Here is a 20,409-nt window from a genome sequence, read left to right as displayed (position 1 = left end):
ACAGAATAGATATTTCCCACTTAGGAAACGAATTTCTCACATTGGCTTTGAGGCACGTGTGGATAAATGATTTTGGATTGTTTCAGGATTTCCCTGCTGATGGGACACCATTGAGTGTTGACAACATTTGGTATCCCTGATAGCATCCCTCGTAGTGCCCATGCATTCATGCTCCGTGGCAGTCATGGAGCCCGAGGGTGCCTGCCAAATGAACGTGCGACAGGTCACACTTGCAATGCCCATGCGCAGTTCACCTCTGCAGAGCTTTGCTTTCCTGGAATGCTTCCATTCTTGGCTATTATCAGAATTTAATTACTAGCAGGCACTGCATCCTAAAAGTTGCAACCAGAAGCTAATTTTAAGAATTTGAGAAGCCCAAGCATTATTCAGGAAGGCCCATTTACCCAAAGTCCCTAAAATAGCTGTAAGGATCTCACGTGAGTATTCACAGTAAGAGAAAAGAGTGCATGGTGGCCACGTTAGGAGTGGGGTGGGGAAGCCCGCCTCTGGTTCTTGGAAAATAAAACAACACAGCAGGCCCCTTTGTGAACAGCAGCATGGAGTAAACCGAGGACTCCTTCTCTGCCTTTAGAAAATGTTTAGTGCTGCCATTATAGAACTCTTTTCAGGCTTCCCGTTATGAATTCTGGTGAGAGAAATGAAAGCATCATTTCCTGACACGTTAGGAGGTGCCCAAGGCACACAGACAGAACAGGCTGCTTTTAGTCTTATTTCTTATCTTCCCCCAGGTTGTCTGTGCATCTCCTGCTGAATATACCTTATACTCTCTCCTTTCCCAACACTTGCTTCTTTTGATTTCTGCCAAATTAAATGACTGTCCTACCTCACCCCACAACCTCCACCTTTCCAGATCTTCCCAGCCCTTTGCTTTGAGGCTTCACTGTCCCTAGCTCCTTCCTAATGCCATGGCCCAAAGTGTTCTCTACCTTTTTATGAAAACCTCAAGTTCTTGTCATCTGGCAAATCTCATGTAACAGTGTGGGTGGCAATTTCTTCACATGGACAGCTGGTGACCGAAACAGCTAGCTTGGCGAAGTGAAAAGTGCACTGGGTTAAGAATCAAGTAGCCTGAACTTTTGTTCCAACTCAGCCACAAATGTGACCTTAGACAATTCAGTTAATGTCATCATGCTTCCATTAGCTCATCTTGAAAATGAGATGATGGGACCAGATAATCTCTTTTTCCCCCTTCTAACTTCAGTACACCATGAATTGGGTTTATTAATGGCAAAGTATGCATGTATCTTTTTGTTGTTGTTGCTACAATGCATAATATTTAGTATAAGTCATTTACATAGAAGGGGCTTAAAAGCAGCACCTGCTATGTGCCAGGAACTATTCCCATTCAGTTATATCTCCCAGTATTCCCAAACCCTCTTGCCCAGGATTACCTAAGTGTTGCTGCATTAAAGAGATAAAATAGAATTATGCTGGGACAGAAAAAAGATTCTGCAGGAGGTGAATTTTGAAATGAACCTTAAGGGAAGTAAGACATAATCTGCCAGAGAGAGGTAGGAGATATAATATATGCAAAGAAAGAAATAAGTCAACCATGTGTTGGGACAAACAACACACACAGATTAGATTGACAGACATGAGTTATAATAGTGAAGACTGTGGAGTTTGATCGAAAGTTTGGAATGTCAGGCTATGGTATTTATATGTGATGGGCCAGGCAACACGGAGCCTCATGAACAAGGAAAGTAACTGAATAAACTGTATATTTTCCCCCCAGCTTTACTGAGATATTACTGACATATGACATATGTTAAGTTTAAGGTGTGCAACATGATGATCTGATACATATATATATTGTGAAATGTTCCCCACCATAGGGTTTGTTAATACCTCCATCTCCTCATATAATTGCCATTTTTATAGTAATAATGTTAAAGACTGCTCTCTTGACAATTCTCAAGTATATAATACAGTATTGTTCATGGTAGCATGCTGTAGGTCAGCTCTCCAGAATGTATTCATCTTATAGCCAAAAGTTTCAACTTTTGACCAACATCTCCCCATTCTCCTACCCCTCAGCCCCTGGTAAGCACTATTTTATTCCCTATTTCCATGAGCTGTGAGGAAACTCTATCTTAAGAATAAGGTTCCATCCTGTAGCATGATGACATATCAATTGGAGTGGCAGAGGCTAAGAAGAGAGATTGCGTGATACAATGGGCCAAAAGAAGACAATGGAAGAGAAGCCGGAGGGATAGATATGGGGAGAGCATCTCTCAATGATGCTCTCACTGTTCTAGGGTTTTGACAGATGTGCTACAAAATGAACACAACCACCACCAAAACCAACAAAAAGTTATGGGCGTAAGCACTGTGGTAAAATAAGTTTGAGAAACAGTAGTCCAAATTAAAATACACTTCTTTTCTGCAGGACTTTCCAGAGCCTGATGTAGATGGTGATTATCCAAGAAGTAGACATGTTGGACCTAAGATTCTTCCTTCTTTTTTCCCATGGCATCTCTTAGAACCAGTGTTCTGTGGCACACAAGTTTTAAAATGAGTTTCTCAGAAAAAGAGAGAACTCAAGCATATTACAGAAATGAAAGGAAAGAACTCCAAAGCCCAGGATGTCTGAAAATATGTATATTGTATGTAGGTAGACAGAATAGATATATAAATCAAAAGTTTGAGTAAAGGACAAATGAAAAGAAGATAAAATATGGATTTACAAAAAGGTAGGTTTTGTGTATGGAGATAGCGTGAAGCCCTGGGGCCCCTAGGACCTCCCTCTGCAACAAGGAGACAATGGAAGAGAGGCTGGAGGGATGGATGTCGGGAGAACATCTCTCAATGACGCTCTCACTGTTCTAGGGATATTGGTTTATGCTAGTTTCCATCAAAGGACTCAGAGGTTCTCCCTCTTTATTATGCCCCTGAAGCACTGAGGTCCTTCAATGGTTTGCAATTCTAAAAGTGTGCTCTCAGCGTGAGGACACAATGTAGACACAGGTGACAGATTGACCGAGTCATCCATCTACTAACATGTAAGCTGTGCGAGACCAGGGTTCTATGTTCCCTCAGTTCACTGTTGTGTCACCAGCATCTAGATCCATTCTTGGCTCGCAGGAGGTGTTGAGATGTAGTGGCTGATGGGGTGTGCATCCCGGATTCCCCACCCCCTTGAGGAATGGGTGCTGGGGGCTGGGAGCTCCCAGCTGGGTCTCATTCCAGGAATTGCCCTGACTGAGGAGAGCTGAACGGCCCAAGGTTTTGTCCCCTTTCCAGAGGTATAGAGAACCAGCACTCTTACCTCAAGGTGGGATGACCCTGAAGGGCTATCCCAACTCCAGTTTCCTGTGGGACTGACTGAAGCTTTGCTGTGACGAGATCACAAGCCAGCTCTGCCCTCTCTCCAATCCTACAGCCTTCCCTGCTCACAGGTGTTGATCCCAAAGGCTCCTGTCAATAAACGATCCATCTGAAAGTCTGCTTCATGGGGGACCTGACCCAAGACACTAATGAATATGTAAATGAATGAATTAACAAGAAATATTTATTGAGAACTTTCTATATGCCTAGCACTCCTAGTGCTGAGGATAGAGATGTGAATGAGACAAACAACATCTCTCATCTCAGGTAGCTTTCATTCTAAAGAGTGGACATGAACAAGTGTGATTTTAGGTAGTGAGGAGGACAATGAATAAAAGGAGGTGATGTGATAGAGAGGGATTAAAGGTACAAGGGCTTCTTCAAATGGGTTGTTTTGAAAAGCTCTCTCTCATTAAGTGTTGTCTGAGCTGAAACTTGAATAAGAACAAAGAGCCAGATGTATAAAGATGTGGTGAGAGTGTTTCAAGTAGAAGCCATGGCTAGTGCAAAGGCCCTGAGGCAGGGATAAGGTTGGCACAGTTGAGGAACATAAAGGTCAGTATACCTGTAGCACCGAATAAGCAGAAGGGAGGCAGGATAATGCTGGAGAGGTAGGTTAAAAATCAATCACATAGGTCCTTGTAGATTAGTAAGGATTTACATAAAGTACTAGGACACAACTCTGCTATACAACTGAGCCTTTAATTCAAGATTTTATAACTGTCGCTTTTCTCACTTGATAATTCTTCCTCATTTGTTTCACTAGTCTAGAGAGAGTTGTTTTCTTCTAGGGATAGAGTATATTCAGACTCTTCTTAATGTTATATCTTTACTCAGTCTGGCTTCTGATGTCCCCCTACATATTCCATCAGAAAAAATCAGTACATGGCAAAACCCCAACTGAGGACAGAGTGAAAGCTTTCCCTGGGATCACATGTGGTTGGATTAGGGGTAGAGGGGGAGTGATTACTTCTCATGCCGGGATACCTGAACACAAACCTCCACCCTATAAGAGCCACCACTATAATTATGTACCCAGCGTATTTCAAATAAAAAAAAAGAGTGAGAAGAAGCTAGAGAAAGATAATTTTATCAAGAACCAGAATTAAGCTATTACCACAATTAAGTACTAATTGATTCCGAGCTCATAATTACCCAAGGTAAAAGAGCAGTGTCACGGGACCTCTTTATCTAGTAAAAAGAAAGATGAGTTTTTAAGTTGAGAACAACTTTTTTTACAGGTTCTAAAATCAAGGAGCAAATTATTCATATGGATCCTAACCGCAGAGACTCTGAGATGGACAATATCTGTTTTGCAAAAACATTCTGCGTGTGTTTCAAATGGCCATTTCTTATGTCAAGTCTTGATTAAAAGAACTGAGATCACAGTCTGTAACTGTGGTTAAGTGAAGACATTTGGATGGGGCAGTGGGCTTATGTGTTCCAAATGTGTTACAGTTACTGATCAGAATGTTATCAGATGGACGGGTAGTATTTTCTTTGGCAGTATGCAAATATCATTCATTTTTAATCAAGGTTTTGACAGTAGGTTAAGATCGGGATTTCTGAAAAGTATCTCAACTACAGATGGTCCATCTTACCTGAAGAGAGATCTGTAGGATTTTCAGATACCAAATGGTGAATTCATACCTGAAAAGACAATGCTCCACAACACCAGCTTGCAATAATCTTTCTTAATAAGAGTCCGTCCCTTCTGGAAATATGTTCAGAGGCTCAGGACAGTTCACATACTCAATGTTCTCTGCTCCCATGGGCTCACTACCCTCCCATCAGGCTCCTTAAACAAAATTCTTTTACTTTTAGTGCCTGAACTTCTAACTTATTTCACGTTCCATAGTCAATATATATGGCATTGCTGCCTGGCCTTATTATTTCTTTCTGTCAAGTAATCATTACATTACCAAAAAAAGAAATGAGGGTTTTCAGTAGAACCTATAGCAGAAGAATGAGAAAGGTGTTCAGTACAACAATAAAATCACATTAAAACTGTGTGGTAAATCCTCCTCCCTTTAAAGATGTTTGTGCTATAAATAATGCTATCCAATAGAAATATTATGAGCCATATGTGTAATTTAAAATTTTCTGGCAGCCGTATTTTAAAAAAATAGAAAGAAGCCAATGAAACAAATTTTAATATTATATTCAACTTAACCTAATATATCCAAAGTACTATCATTTTATTTTTTTTTTATTTTTTTTTTAAAATTTTATTTATTTATTTGAGAGAGAGAGAATGAGAGAGAGAGAGCACACGAGAGGGGGGAGGGTCAGAGGGAGAAGCAGACTCCCTGCCAAGCCAGGAGCCCGATGCGGGACTCGATCCCGGGACTCCAGGATCATGACCTGAGCCGAAGGCAGTCGCTTAACCAACTGAGCCACCCAGGCGCCCTAAAGTACTATCATTTTAATATGTAACCAAAATTAAAAACATTCTTAATAAGATCACTCAAAACCCAGTGCGTACTTTACTTTTACAACATCTTAATGCATTCTACCCACATTTTAATGTGACTACTGGCTACCATATTGGAGAGCTTAAGTCCGTAACATAGGATATGTCTTTCAGGAAGCTTTTTTGGTGAGCCTCCATCTATAGTACTGAAAATTTTTAAGAATGAATAGTTATTGCTAAGAAATCAATATTCAAATTCTGGAGAAAGTTCCATGTGTGCTCGAGAGGAATGAGTATTCTGTTGTTTTAGGGTGGAATGTTCTGTAAATATCTATGAGGTCCATCTGGTCCAGTGTGTCATTCAGAGCTCAAGACTGAAACAGGAAGAAATTGACAACCTGAATAGGTCAATAACCAGTAACGAAATTGAAGCAGTGATCAAAAACCTCCCAAAAAACAAGAGTCCAGGTCCTGATGGATTCCCTGGGGAAAAGACCCCATCAAAAAGGAGAATTTCAGACCAATATCCCTGATGAATATGGATTCCAAAATTCACAACAAGATCCTAGCTAATAGGATCTAACAATACATTAAAAGGATCATCCACCACGACCAAGTGGGATTTATCCCCGGGATACAAGGGTGGTTCAACATTCGCAAATCAGTCAGTGTGATATAACACATTAATAAGAGGAGAGAGAAGAACCGTATGGTCCTCTCAACTGATGCAGAAAAAGCATTTGACAAAATACAGCATCCTTTCCTGATTAAGACTCTTCAGAGTATAGGGATAGAGGGAACATTCCTCAAGTTCATAAAATCCATCTATGAAAAACCCACAGCGAATATCAACCTCAATGAGGAAAAGCTGAGAGCCTTTCCCTTAAGATCAGGAACGTGACAAGGATGCCCACTCTCACCACTATTGTTCAACATAGTACTAGAAGTCCTAGCAACAGCAATCAGACAACAAAAAGAAATATAAAGTATTTTTATATTATATACTGGCAAAGAAGAAGTCAAACTCTCTCTCTTCGCAGATGACATGATACATTATGTGGAAAATCCAAAAGACTCCATCCCCAAATTACTAGAACTCATAGAGCAATTCAGTAATGTGGCAGGATACAAAATCAATGCACAGAAATCAATTGCTTTCTTATACACTAGCAATGCAACTGTAGAAAGAGAAATTAGAGAACCGATTCCATTTACAATAGCACCAAAAACCATAAGATACCTCGGAATAAACCTAACCAAAGAGGTAAAGGATCTATACTCTAGGAACTACAGAACACTCAAGAAAGAAATTGAAGAAGACACAAGAAGATGGAAAAACATTCCATGCTCATGGATCGGAAGAACAAACATAATTAAAATGTCTATACTACCCAGAGCAATCTATTCCTTTAATGCCATCCTGATCAAAATTCCAATGACATTTTTCAAAGTGCTGGAACAAACAATCCTAAAATTTGTATGGAATCAGAAAAGACCCCGAATCACCAAGGAAATGTTGAAAGAGAAAAACAAAGCTGGGGGCATCAGGTTGCCCAATTTCAAGCTATATTACAAAGCAGTGATCACCAAGACAGCATGGTACTGGCACAAAAACAGACATACAGACCAATGGAACAGAATAGAGAACCCAGATATGGACCCTCAACTCTATGGTCAAATAATCTTTGACAAAGCAGGAAAAAACATGCAATGGAAAAAAGACAGTCTCTTCAATAAATGGTGCTGGGAAAATTGGACAGCCACATGCAGAAGAATGAAACTCAACCATTCTCTTTCACCATACACAAAGATAAACTCAAAATGGATGAAAGGCCTCAATGTGAGACAGGAATCCATCAAAATCCTAGAGGAGAACATAGGCAGTAACCTTTTTGACATCGGCCACAGCAACTTCTTTTAAGATTCATCTCCACAGGCTAGCGAAACAAAAGCAAAAATGAACTTTTGGGGCTTCATCAAGATAAAAAGCTTCTGCACAGCAAAGGAAACAGTCAACAAAACAAAGAGGCAACTCACAGAATGGGAGAAGATATTTGCAAATGACACCACAGATAAAGGGCTGGTATCCAAGATCTATAAAGAACTTCTCAAACTCAACACCCAAAAAACAAATAACCAAGTCAAAAAATGGGCAGAAGACATGAACAGACACTTCTCCAAAGAAGACATACAAATGGCTAACAGACACATGAAAAAATGTTCATCATCATTAACCATTGGGGAAATTCGAATCAAAACCACACTGAGACACCACCTTATACCAGTTAGAATGGCAAAAATGGACAAGGCAAGAAACAACAAATGTTGGATAGGTTGTGGAGAAAGAGGAACCCTCTTACACTGTTGGTGGGAATGCAAGTTGGTACAGCCAAGCACTTTGGAAAACAGTGTGGAGTTTCCTCAAAAAAATTAAAAATAGAGCTACCTTATGACCCAGCAATTGCACTACTGGGTATTTACCCCAAAGACACAGATGCAGTGAAAAGAAGGGCCATATGCACCCAATGTTCATAGCAGCAATGTACAATAGTCAAACTGTGGAAAGCATCAAGATGCCCTTGAACAGATGAATGGATAAAGAAGATGTGGTCCATATATACAATGGAATATTACTCAGCCATCAGAAGGAACGAATACCCAACTTTTACATCAACATGGATGGGACTGGAGGAGATCATGCTAAGTGAAATAAGTCAAGCAGAGAAAGTCAATTATCATATGGTTTCACTTACTTATAGAACATAAGGAATAGCATGGAGGACATTAGGAGAAGGAAGGGAAAAATGAAGGGGGGGAAATCGGAGGGAGAGATGAACCATGAGAGACTATGGACTCTGAGAAACAAACTGAGGGTGTTAAAGGGGAGGGGGTGGGGGGATGGGTTAGCCTAGTGATGGGTATTAAGGAGGGCACATACTGCATGGAGCACTGGGTGTTATATGAAAACAATGAAGCATGGATCACTACATCAAAAACTAATGATGTATTGTATGGTGACTAACATAACATAATAAAATAAAATTTAAAAAAAAGAATCAATATTCAAATTCTAAGTAAATATCTACCATGTAGAGAGAATTAGAGAATTAACGTATTGATTGATTACCCTGTTTGTTCAACAAATATTTACTGAATCCTGAAAATATGCTGTGTAAGTTAAGATGTTTCTAGATTCTTTGAAGGCACAGTCAACAGTTACTTCCTGATTGTTTTACAAATAACAACCCTCTTTGCCTCTTCTGAGTATATAGATAGGATACTTTAGTCTTCCTTGTTCTTCTGTGTAGAAGGGGGAAAGGGGGGCTCCGAAGGCCTTGGAGCTTGCTGGGTATCAGGTTAGAAGCAGGTATCTGAGAGCAGACAAAGGAATGATTCACAGAATGGAATAACAGGAATGATTCCATGTACCGCAGGACTAGGAGAGGCTGCAATGTCACCAAGATTGAACAGTGCCTAGGGGGCTAAGACCAAACGTAACAGATAACTTTTATAAGATGCTGCTATTTTAATTGTGGAAGAAATTGCACATGACTTGGAAATTACAGGGAAAAAGAAAGAAAAGAAAAAAGAAATTGCTTAGCATTCAACAACTTAGATGTATTTCTATTCCACATTTTGATGCATTTCCTTTCATCCGGTCTTTTTATCCATGTCTATTCCCCACCACTTAATGTCCCAGGTGGCACAAGTCTGAAGCATGACAAAATGTTACACTTTTTATATCTAACTTGTCAGAATGTGAGCCCCCAACCCTCACCCCCATAAGCTTAAGTCCCAGGAACCAGCTGCCTCCAGGGGTCTCCTGGCACGTTTTCCGGGCAAGTGTCCTGCAGTCCCAGGAACAGGCCAGCTCCCTACCTGTCCAGTGTCTCCATGCTGGCTCCGATCTTGCCACTTCACTGTGTCTCAAAGCCCACCATCCTTGTGACATCACTGCTCTTCAGGGACACCAGTCCGTAGGGAATATATGCTCAATCTAGCCCAGCTGAGGGGCTTCTGCACATTCCAGCCTTCAGTTGCTACTAGATGTGGTGACTCTATGGAGACCAGTTCACAGCCAGCGTCCTTCCTTCTGTGGTAGGGATGACCTCAACCATTAGCCATCAGAACCCTCTAGACATTTCCACACCTTACAGTTTAGGTTCAACTTAACCCCATGTTCAGATCCAGAATTAGCTTCTTCCCAAGATGGCTGACAGTGGGAACATGTGTTCCTTTATGGAACATGACTTTCCTTCTTTTTTGTCTCTTTCTTTTCCCCCCTCTTTCTTTTTTCCTCCCTTACTCTTTCCTTTTCATAACTTCATTTATCTAAAATGGTATTAAAAATATCTTCCTGTCATAAAAGTACAATATGTTCCCATTGTAAAAAAATGAGAAGATTAAAAAAAAAAGAGAAAATCCAAATGAACAACAAAAAAGAAAACGAACAGACTCATAAACTTACCATTTCAGAGTTTTGCCAATCTAACACATTGGTATATCTTAAGAAGAAACTTAAAACTAAAGTGACCTCAAGTATAAGAGACTTAGGCCACCTTAGAAAGGAGAATGCTCCATTTGAATCAATAATAGACTAAGAGAGTGCACCTGGGTGGCTCAGTCGGTTAGGTGCCTGACACTTAGTTTCAATTCAGATCATGATCTCAGGGCCCTAAGATCGAGCCCCGCGTCCAGCTCCTCACTCAGCACAGAGTCTGCTTGAGAATCTCTCTCCTTCTCCTTTGCCCCTCCCCCCACTCACTCTCTTGCTCTCTCTCTTGAGCAAATAAACAATTCTTAAAAGAAGTAGACTAAGAAGGGAAATTCTAATAAAAATCTGGAGAAAATTTGAGGACTAAATTAAGCTATGATTGATAATAACTTATTATTATCAATTAGTATTATCCAGTAAGTCCCAAAGTGTAGCTGAGATTTATTTATGTAAAAGTTTATTTGTAAAAATAATTTCTTTTGCTGCTTTATTAAAGGAATTTTAAATTTTAAAAAGTTATTTATCACTATGTTAGACTACCAAAACTATCACCAGAAAATGATCTAAAAGAAGAGAAAGAATTTGAACTTGAACCCCTAAGCTATCAGTAGCATCTTACCCACACTTGGGAAATGTGGACCTTTGCCAGGACTTTTCAGCTATTACCATTTCTTTTTCCTTTCTTTTATGAGCTAGCAAAAATAACACCAAATGGGGAATCAAAACATCTAGAATCTAGCCCTATCTTTCTTACTACCTGGCATCTGTTTCCTTGATGTCAAATGGGGATGGGAAAATCTGTCTTAGACAATTTTGTAAGGACAAAATGAGATATTTGATAAGCAATAATTCCAAAATGCTAGAGCAATTGTATAAAATATGATACTTTTAAGAAAAATATACCTTTTAAGGGCTTATTTAAAAAAAAAAAAACACAGTTGTTGCATTCATTACAAATCTTTTTGGGGGAAAATGACACCTAAAGGAAAGAATCACTTTGCACCACTTTTTTTTCTTATATTTTAAAATGTTGGCATCTAGATGCTTGAGACTGAAGATATGTGAGTGATAAGCTCTGTCTTTCCCATATGCATCTTTAATTCCAGCCTTCTAATTTTAAGCTAACACCATTAGCTTAGTTTTAGCTATCGCGTTTTTAAAAATGTACAAAACTCTCTTTTGTAAATATCTTAGACAGAACGCCACACTCACACCTCCATCACTGCCACCAATTAATCTTAGACATGATTCTCAAGACTTCAGTTACAAAACTTCACGCAAAACAAGCAAACAAACAAACAAAAATTGCTTCATGCCATTTGAAATGAAATAGATTTAGTGTTTTCTAAACTTTGCAGGGCACTTGACTAAAGAGCTGATGGCTTCCTCATATCAGGCAGTGGTATATTCAACATTCAGGTGAGCACACGTGACCAAATCCTTTGCAGCTCTACTAAATTTTGGACGATGGTAATTCTCTCGTGCAACGTGCAGGACACACATACTACCAACTGGCAAAGGAACGAGCGTTTAGCAGCTTCACAAATGCCCTTTCTGCCGCTGCCCCAGCTCTGGGGCCAGCGCGTCAGCAGGCGTAAAGCTGGAGGCACCTGGCGCGGGAGTGGGTGTGGGCACCTCAGACCGCCAACCCGCTGCAAGCATCTCCAACCGTTTTCTTCCTCCTTCACTGTGTTCACGCCTCAGAGCTCACCACCAGGTTAAAACAACCTCCACCTAGTGCCTTCCCATGACGGATTCTAAAGTTAGGCGGCACGATGGTGGATATGGTCCAATTTAAAGGATGCCCCAAAGCCTTTGTTTTCTCCTTTCCTTTCTGTCTCTCAGTTTCTCTCTCTTTCTTTTACACGCACACATGTACACATACATATACGCACATGCACACACAGGTGAACCCATACACAGAGACACATGTGCGTAACACAGAACCCAGGGTGCCTGCTTCGATTTGCTGCTCTCATTAGCCAACTCTCTCCTTAGAAACCTAGTTGTTCACAGAAGGGAATACAAACTAAATGAGGCCCCTCTGCCTTCCATGGAAAAAATCATGAAGTCCCAAATAAGAGTCGATTTCTGGAAACGAGAACACCAAGAGCTATGAGCTGCTGTCAAATGCATTTCAGCGGAGCTTCCAGAAAACAAGACAGTTGATAACAATTTGTTTATCAAAACCAAGGTAAAATGTAAGCCATGAACTTGAAGCAACAGCAGAACAAGTCCGACGGAAAAACATTGCTCACCTCCCTCCTTCCTCCACACACTCGTCTTGCTTTCTGAGTAAAATTTTATTACCATGGGGACTGTGCTAAGAATATATGAGAGAAAGCAAAAGACGGCTGTCACAGGGGGGTAAATTATCTGGCAGATCTGCATGGAAATGTTGCTTATGAAAGTGTGGTTGAAGTTGTGCCTGACTAGACAATACGCAATGAAGATTTTTGAGGTTTTCACTTCATTTATTAGCTGCAAGTCTGAATTCATATGAAAGTAATTTGCTCTCTAAACTCCTGTTTCCATATTAATTTCAGCTGAGAAAACTCAGCAGCTACTATATGTAAAAATCTGCTGAGATGCTGGAAGAATCTCTTGTGAGTCTTCCTTGCCCCCATGTCTATCTCACTGCTTGCCTCCCAGACATTCATAAGCTGCTTGCTGTGTGTGTCAGAAGCTGTGTCAGATACTTTGGGGGCATCAGTCAGACACATCGGAGCTGAGCAGATACACAAATAAACGTGATATCAAGTAGAAAGCAATATGAGCCCTCAGGAAGGCAGAGAGATGGGGCTACAGGAATTCACAGGGGGCACCCCTGAGTAAAGCTCTCATGAAAGCCTTTATGGAAGAGGTAGGCTGAGTCCTGAGAGTGATAGGGTCCTGCATTCCACTCAGAGGGGAGAGAATGAGTAAAGCAACCACCATGGTACATGTGTCTATGCAAAAGCAATTCTGTCTAGCTAAAGCAAGTGCTATATGGAAGATTGTCAAGGAATAAGAGTGTGAGATTATAGTCTGGAGACAGATGTGAAGGACCTTGAGAGAGATGTAAGGATGTATGGACTTTATTCTGAGGGCAATGGAGACCAATGAGGGTCCAGAAGCCCAGGGAAGTGCTGGGCCTTAAGAGTTTATGTTAACAACGATGTTGACATGGAGGAGAGATCCTTCCAAGACCATTACAAGAATCCATACGAGAGGGATGATGGCCTCACTGAGGAGGAGTGGGGGGAGAGGAACAGAGCAAGAGACAGAAGAAACAGATCAATGCTGACTGATGCATTTCTTTGGCCTGATGTTCCATGACTCAGAAGCCCACAGCTGAAGGGGCCAACATGAAAGATTTTCTCCATGCATCCTGGTCTTCTCCAGCATATTACAAATAGCAGCAGCGATGTGGGTAACTGAGGATGATTGGCAGCACCTGGGGATTTTCCTTTTGTTCCAAGCAAGCTGCTTGTAAATATGCCTGGAGGAGGTGAGGATGAGCAAAGCAAAAGAGTAGTTCTACTCTCCCAACAAAAAGGGTAAGGACTGACAGAAAATATGGTGAAGTTGTTTTGAAAGAAAAAAATTATATGGAGTGCCATATCTCACAAATGTTTAGACAATGGACATGTTCAGAATATTTGTGTCTTTCAGAAATAATGCTCAAATTAATTCCACCAGAGGGAATAAGTCTCCTTTTCATGGCTTCTTAACCATACCAGCAAAGTATCAGCAGTGCAAGGGGGGCCTGGAGCCTGGGACACTTTGAGAGCCAGACACAGGTCTGGGAAACTAAGTTGTGTTAAAGCAACTAAGTCATGATATAGCTGCTCCTTTGAAACATCATCCGAATGTGCCACGAATATAGAATATACACTCTCAAGAGAGCTTTTGTGGCATCTAAACTCGTTCTCAACTGTACTGGGGAAAAAAAAAAAAAAGCAGACACTATGCTAGATGAAGGATCTTGGTATCTCTTCGGTGGTAGGAATGACCAAGGAAAGGGAACTCACCTTTCGGAGATGCCGTCAGCCTGATGCACAGAGCAAGGCAGTTTTTTGTTTGGCAACCCTGGGCAAATCAGCCACCATGTGAAATTCAAACCAAACAACCTGGAGAAAGATTCATGAGGTGTCAAAGCAGATGTTTAATTTCCACAGAAAGTACAAGAGGGGAATATTTTGAAATCCTGTTTCACAGCCATAATTCACACTCTTTGTACTTGTATGTTCCCACAGGTTTTCGGTCACATGAAGCAAATATGGAATTTAATGAGCTCTACACATAGAGGGAGACAAGAGCAGCCCCCCAAGGTGTCAGCTTTTAAATGATGTAGTGCATCTAGGGAGTAAATTGATAACAGTCTAGAACCCCTTTGGCATTATGTAGCCTGTGGACATTAAAGAGGTCACAATAGTGTGACTTTTTATATTACTATTTACGTATGCATGCATGAATGCCCACTGTGTGCTTGGAATTTATGTACATAATCACATTTAATCCTCACAGCCACCCTGTGGGGAAGAAGTATTACCCCTATCTTGCAATGAGAAACGTGAGAAGCACATGAGTGAAGTGCAAAAGTCAGAGCTGGGATTTGTGCCTCCAATTACTTACCCTCAAGGAGCAATCAGCTTTGCAGACACTCCCATCTCCTGCTCTTCCCAGACACTGTATTCTCTTCCTACTTTCCTGGTTGATCCCCCTGTAGTTCTTTTTCTTTAGTTGTCTTTTAAACGCAGGTTGTTATGGGTTGAATTGTATCTTCCTCCAAAATTCTCTGTTGAATGTCTAACCCTCAGTACCTCAGAATGTGGCCTTACTTGGAGATCGGGCCTTTACAGAGATAAGCAAGTTAAAGTGAGGGCATAATGTAGGCCCTAATTCAATAGGACTGAATTTGGTGTCATAGAAGAAATGTGAACACAGACACACACAGGGAGAGCGTCAACGTGACATAAAGATGAAGGCAGAGATCCGGGTGACGCTTCTACAAGCCAAGGAAATCGCCGCAGAGGCAAGGAGAGAGGCCTGGAACAGACTGTCACTCGTGACCCTCAGAAGTAACCAACTCTGTTGATACCTTGCTCCTGGACCTCTGGCCTCCAGAGGAGTGAGATAATAAATTTCTGGTGAGCCACCTAGTTTGTGGTACTTTGTCCCAGCAGGCCTAGTGAACTAATACACTGGTGTTCTTCATTAAAAGGCCTCTCATGGCAAAAACAACTGCCTACCCCCTCAGGACCGCTTCAGTCCTTCCTCTCATAGGCCCCCCTGACACACTCACCCCACCAAGTAACTAACTCCTTTAGTTTCCTGGACAGCTCATACCATGCTCTGCCTTTTTCCTTAGTTATGTTATTCCCCCCTTTCTGGAACACCTCTATCCCTGTTCCAGCTCAATTATCACCTCCTACAGGAAGCCTTCCTTCTACTTCCTCTTATGCCCATGGACCAAGAAGAGTTAATCATGCTTTCCTGCATGCTCTAGCTGTTTCTTGTACCTGCTCCTATGGTTGTACTTACACCACAGTGTAGCCTCGGTGTTATGTGCTTACCTGTCTGTGTCCCTTACTGGGATGCCAGCCCCTAGAAGGCAAGTGCCCAGCTTATTCCTCTCTATATCGCAGTACTAATATGGTGTCAGTTGCCGGTCCTCCTTAGAAGCCTTAAAAAGGTTTCTCCAACTGCCCTCTTCAACTGCAATCTAAGGGACTTTAAATGAACACAGTGTGAGGAGAGACAGAATGATACCCTGATTACACATGTGGACACAGCTAGTGAGAGAATATGTCCTTCCAGTGGGGATGGAGGTGGAAAAGAAGCATCTGTATGAAAGCATGAAAAGGAGAAACAAGAAGTGGTGGGACTGATCTAAGAACTCTCAAATAGGGAATCTTTATCAGGCTTGAAATCTTTGTAGTCACATTAGGAAAGTGATCTTAAGAGATGGATGCTTCCGAATACCCTAGCTCTTTGCCATTAAACCTTGTTTCATCTCATCGCTCTTGATCTGCTTTCATGCTTACCAAACGATATTCTCATTCCTCTCTGACCCCCATACAGATGAAGAATGTGTACTGTATGAACTCCATGTGTTTCTAGTCACTTGTGGCGAGCAGGTAAAGTGACTTTGGATTAAGTTTGGTTCTCGGGGAGTCTGACAGGGAGAGAAGGCCCGCGTCACACCAATGGGAGCCTTCCTGGTCTGTCTGACAGATACACTTGTCAATTTGAATGAATAAACTGGCATTCTGCAAGCTACCCCAGTCCCTCTTGGGTTTTGGGTAGTGTGAACTAGGGAGTCTAATTAATCTTCGTTTGTATTTTTTAGGTAAATAATAACATTCTCTGCTGAAACAGAAACACCTTACACACTGATGATTTAACAAGAAAAGTGTCACTTCTCACTCATGGCCTCCTGTTGGCTGCCAAGTTGGGGTGGGTGAGAACTCTCCCCCACACAGTCACTTAGACCTAGCTCTGAGGACACACTGAGGTGTGTCTTCCTTATTAAGCTTGCAATTGTGGAAAGGAAGCAATTTTGCTTTTATGAGGAGGATAAAAGGAACCTGAAAGACATACACGGGGCTAGACTGAAATGATTTGAGTATCATGACGTATAAGAGAGAAAGTGAAAAACACATTTTAAAATATTTTTAAATGTAATAAACATTTATTAAATATCAAACACTATTCTAAGAGCTTTTCAAATATGAATTCATTTCATCCTATGACAAGTTGAGTATCCTGAAGTGGGTACTATTATCATTCCCATTTTAAGCTGAGGCATAGAGCAGATAAACAACTTGCCCCAAGGGCACAGAGCTTAAGCTCAAACTGAGGTTGGCTCTGGAATACATATCTCTTTCTCTCTCTCTCTCTTATTTATTTATTTATTTATTTATTTATTTATTTATTTGACAGAGAGAGACACAGCAAGAGAGGGAACACAAGCATGGGGAGTGGGAGAGGGAGAAGCAGGCTTCCCACTGAGCGGGGAGCCCGATGTGAGGCCGGATCCCAGGACCCTGGGATCATGACCTGAGCCGAAGGCAGACGCTTAATGACTGAGCTACCCAGGTGCCCCTCTCTCTCCCTTTTTTTTAAAGATCTTATTTTTAGGTAATCTGTACACCCAATGTGGGGTTCGAATTTATAGCCCCAAGGTCAAGAGTCCTGTGCTCTACCAACTGAGCCAGCTAGGCACCCCTAGAATAATCTTAATATTCTTATTCTTAGCATATTCTTAATCACTATGCTAAGCTATCACATTCATTTTATATTTTCAAAACATTAGTTCTGGTTGACCTTGTACCCAAAAAGACATTTAACTGCATGTCACATTTTTCCAAATGCAATAAATCCAAGATATCAAGTGAAGACTCCCTTGCCCGTTTGCATTTTCTTTCTTAAAGAGGAGAGAAGGGAGAATTCCCACCAGTGAGGCAGGAATGGCACAAATCCCACAGCCCATCTCTGCCACAGGTCTTTGAGCAACCCTTACTGCTAGGTTCTTCATAGTCCCAAGCATCAAATTATTGCTCTGCTAAAACATCATTAGGCCTAACCTCCTCACCAAGAATGTGGACTCTGGTCATAGTGCCAGGTTACTGGGCCTTTCCTGAAAACCTTTAGTTTTTGGTTGGTATGTGCTCCTTAGACATGAAAGCTGATGATTAGCTGATTCCATTAGCCTTTTCCAAAAATCGATGTTTGTGGAACTATCTAGGCCCATAGCAAAGACTTCTTGGATGAAATAAACTCAGGAAACTATTTTCTTTTTCCTTTGAAATTTCACAATATGCATCATCTTACTAAAGGCTCCAGAAACAAAAAAAGAAACCTGATTATTTTTACATAAAGTGCTGTTCTCCAAATTAAGATTTGATCAAGAAACCCTTAAGTTTTTACTATGCATGTTATCATACCACAGAACTAGTGTCCCATTGAGTGTTGAGAAATCTTGCTATTAATTTCCCAAAAGAGACTCTCTTTGATGTTGAGAATTTCTCCATGGCCCTTGAAAAGAAGTCACCTTCTCATTGTATAGACCCAGAGACACAATTTGTACTTGTTTGGGGGGTTGTTAGGCAGGTAATGACCCAGCCCAGAGAAGAAAATGAGGAAACTGTGCATGAATATTGGATGTCTTATGTGATCAACACGCAGAGAAGACATGGAAGCTTCTCCCTACCTTTCCAGCATTCAGAACTCCTACCGCTCAAGAATTCAAGTCCAGTTGGGGGAGGTAATAGAAGATATTTACATAAAGACCCTTGCTTACAACATTTACCATTTACACGGCCCCTCTTTCCTCCAGGTAATTTGTTACTGCTGTTACTAATGAAGATGTTACAAAGGATAGGACACTTGGCTGCCACTTCTCACCACGGAGCTGCGCAGTATCAAACAAAACGAAAGACTTCTGAAACCGACAGCTGGAGAAAACCCTGTCACCAGAGTCACAATGTCAAGTGTGGTGTGACACCTCTGTGTGTGTTTCCTCTGTACCTAAGAACTCCTTTGCCAGTGTGGGTCAAATTAATGAAAGAAAACCGAGTTTTGGCGGCACAGAGGATTAGCTGTACAGTTGAGAAAACTGTAGAGATATTTGGCCTGGGATTGTGATTAGAAAAAATTTTCCCCCAAGGACTCTGCACAAAGTATTTTTCAATGAAGCGTTGAAATAGAGTTACTTTTCCTCACATTGGTCATGGAAGAGAATTAGGATGTTAACTGTTGATCCAATTTATACTGCCATTTGATCCCATAAGTGCTATACAGGACTCGGTTACTCATGGAAAATGCCTTCTGCCAGAGCAAACACTCCCCAGGCCAAAGTCACAGGATTCTGATTTTACATGCTCTGCTCTGCCTCCATTCATTTTGCCTCTTGGAGTGTCATGAATTCCCGGAGCAAGGAGGTCATCTACCATGCAGTCTAATCTCTTGCCATGAGAATTAGTATTCAAGCGATTTAGGTTTGGGCAAGAACTTTCCTCATGAAGATCTTCCCGAGTGCAGTCAAACCAGTGCCTTGTATCCTTTTCCCTTCTTGTCCTATTCGTTCATACCTTGGAACAAAACTGAAAGCTTAACCCTGGGCAGAGGAAGATCGATACCTAATGGTATTTGTTGTATCTCCAATCGTGGAAAGGGATATGTGTGCATGTGCACGTGTTTATTTGGTTCTTGTATCTAACAAACATCCTTCTTTGTGAAATGCCTTGTGGACTATTGATATTTGGATGTCATCTCAGATTTAAAATTTCTACAGGGCAGGATAGATGCCGTTAGGTCTAACAGGCACTGGATCACGTTTCCCTGTGTTCTCTAGAATATTCGTAGTCATGGATGCTAAAGTTTTATGATGAAAGGGCTCATTTTCAAATAAGTTTGAGGAACATTGTATCTTCAGCCCTTTTAAAGAGGCATAGAATTCTTTAATGCTGAAAACACTTGTCATACCTATCATGAAGAATCATGTTTAACTTTGACTCAGTGTGTCTCTAATTTATTTGTCTATGGAATTCAACATTCTTGTAAAAATCCATAGGCCAGGCAAGACTTGCCAACAGTCAAAATCTTTGAGAAAGAGACACACAACTGGGTAGCTGGGTGGTCTCCCTTCTCCCAGTTTCCTTGCCCATATTCTCTCCTCTCCGCCATCACCAGCAGGATCTTTCTAACGCATCCCTGTTCTCACTCCTCCGCTAATTAAGGTACAGGTTCATTGCTCCGATGGAGATACCAAATGGCAGTGGCTCAAACAAAACAGAAATTTATTTTTCTTCCACATAACAGTCTGTACATTAGCAGTCTGGGATTAGAATGGTTTCTCCAAAAAGATAGAGACCCAGGTTCCTTCTGTCTTATTCCTCTACTACATGCAGGGTGTTTTCCCATCCATGTGGCCCAAGATTTCTCATCTCTATGTCTACATTCCAGTCAATAGGAAGGAGAGAGGGGCAGGGGAGGGAATTCTCCCTTTCAAGAACATCATCTGAAAGTTGCACTTATAACTTCTGCTCACATCCCATTGACCAGAACTTGATTGCTTGATCACACCTATATACAAGGGAGGCTGGAATATGTAGTTTTCCTTAATCTGGTGACAACTGCTACACTATGAAGTTTCTATGGTATAAGA

The 20,409-nt window shown here is 41.2% G+C and overlaps 1 long non-coding RNA gene across 1 annotated transcript in view; it reads left to right on the top strand.

Moving 5' to 3' along the window:
* The window catches only part of LOC123843532 (uncharacterized), a 40,199-nt gene extending 24,817 nt beyond the window's left edge, over window positions 1–15,382 (top strand). Inside the window, exon 4 of the long non-coding RNA XR_006790605.3 lies at window positions 14,495–15,382. This is a non-coding gene — a long non-coding RNA (uncharacterized LOC123843532). The remainder of the gene's footprint in view (window positions 1–14,494) is intronic.
* The last annotated feature ends 5,027 nt before the right edge of the window (window positions 15,383–20,409 follow it).

This window comes from Mirounga angustirostris, unplaced genomic scaffold (assembly GCF_029215605.1).
Source record: "Mirounga angustirostris isolate CCGP_5_RB_7025 unplaced genomic scaffold, mMirAng1.0.hap1 SCAF_5, whole genome shotgun sequence".
In the NCBI taxonomy this organism is placed as follows: Eukaryota; Metazoa; Chordata; class Mammalia; order Carnivora; family Phocidae; genus Mirounga; species Mirounga angustirostris.
This window is presented reverse-complemented; position numbering and strand designations above follow the sequence as displayed.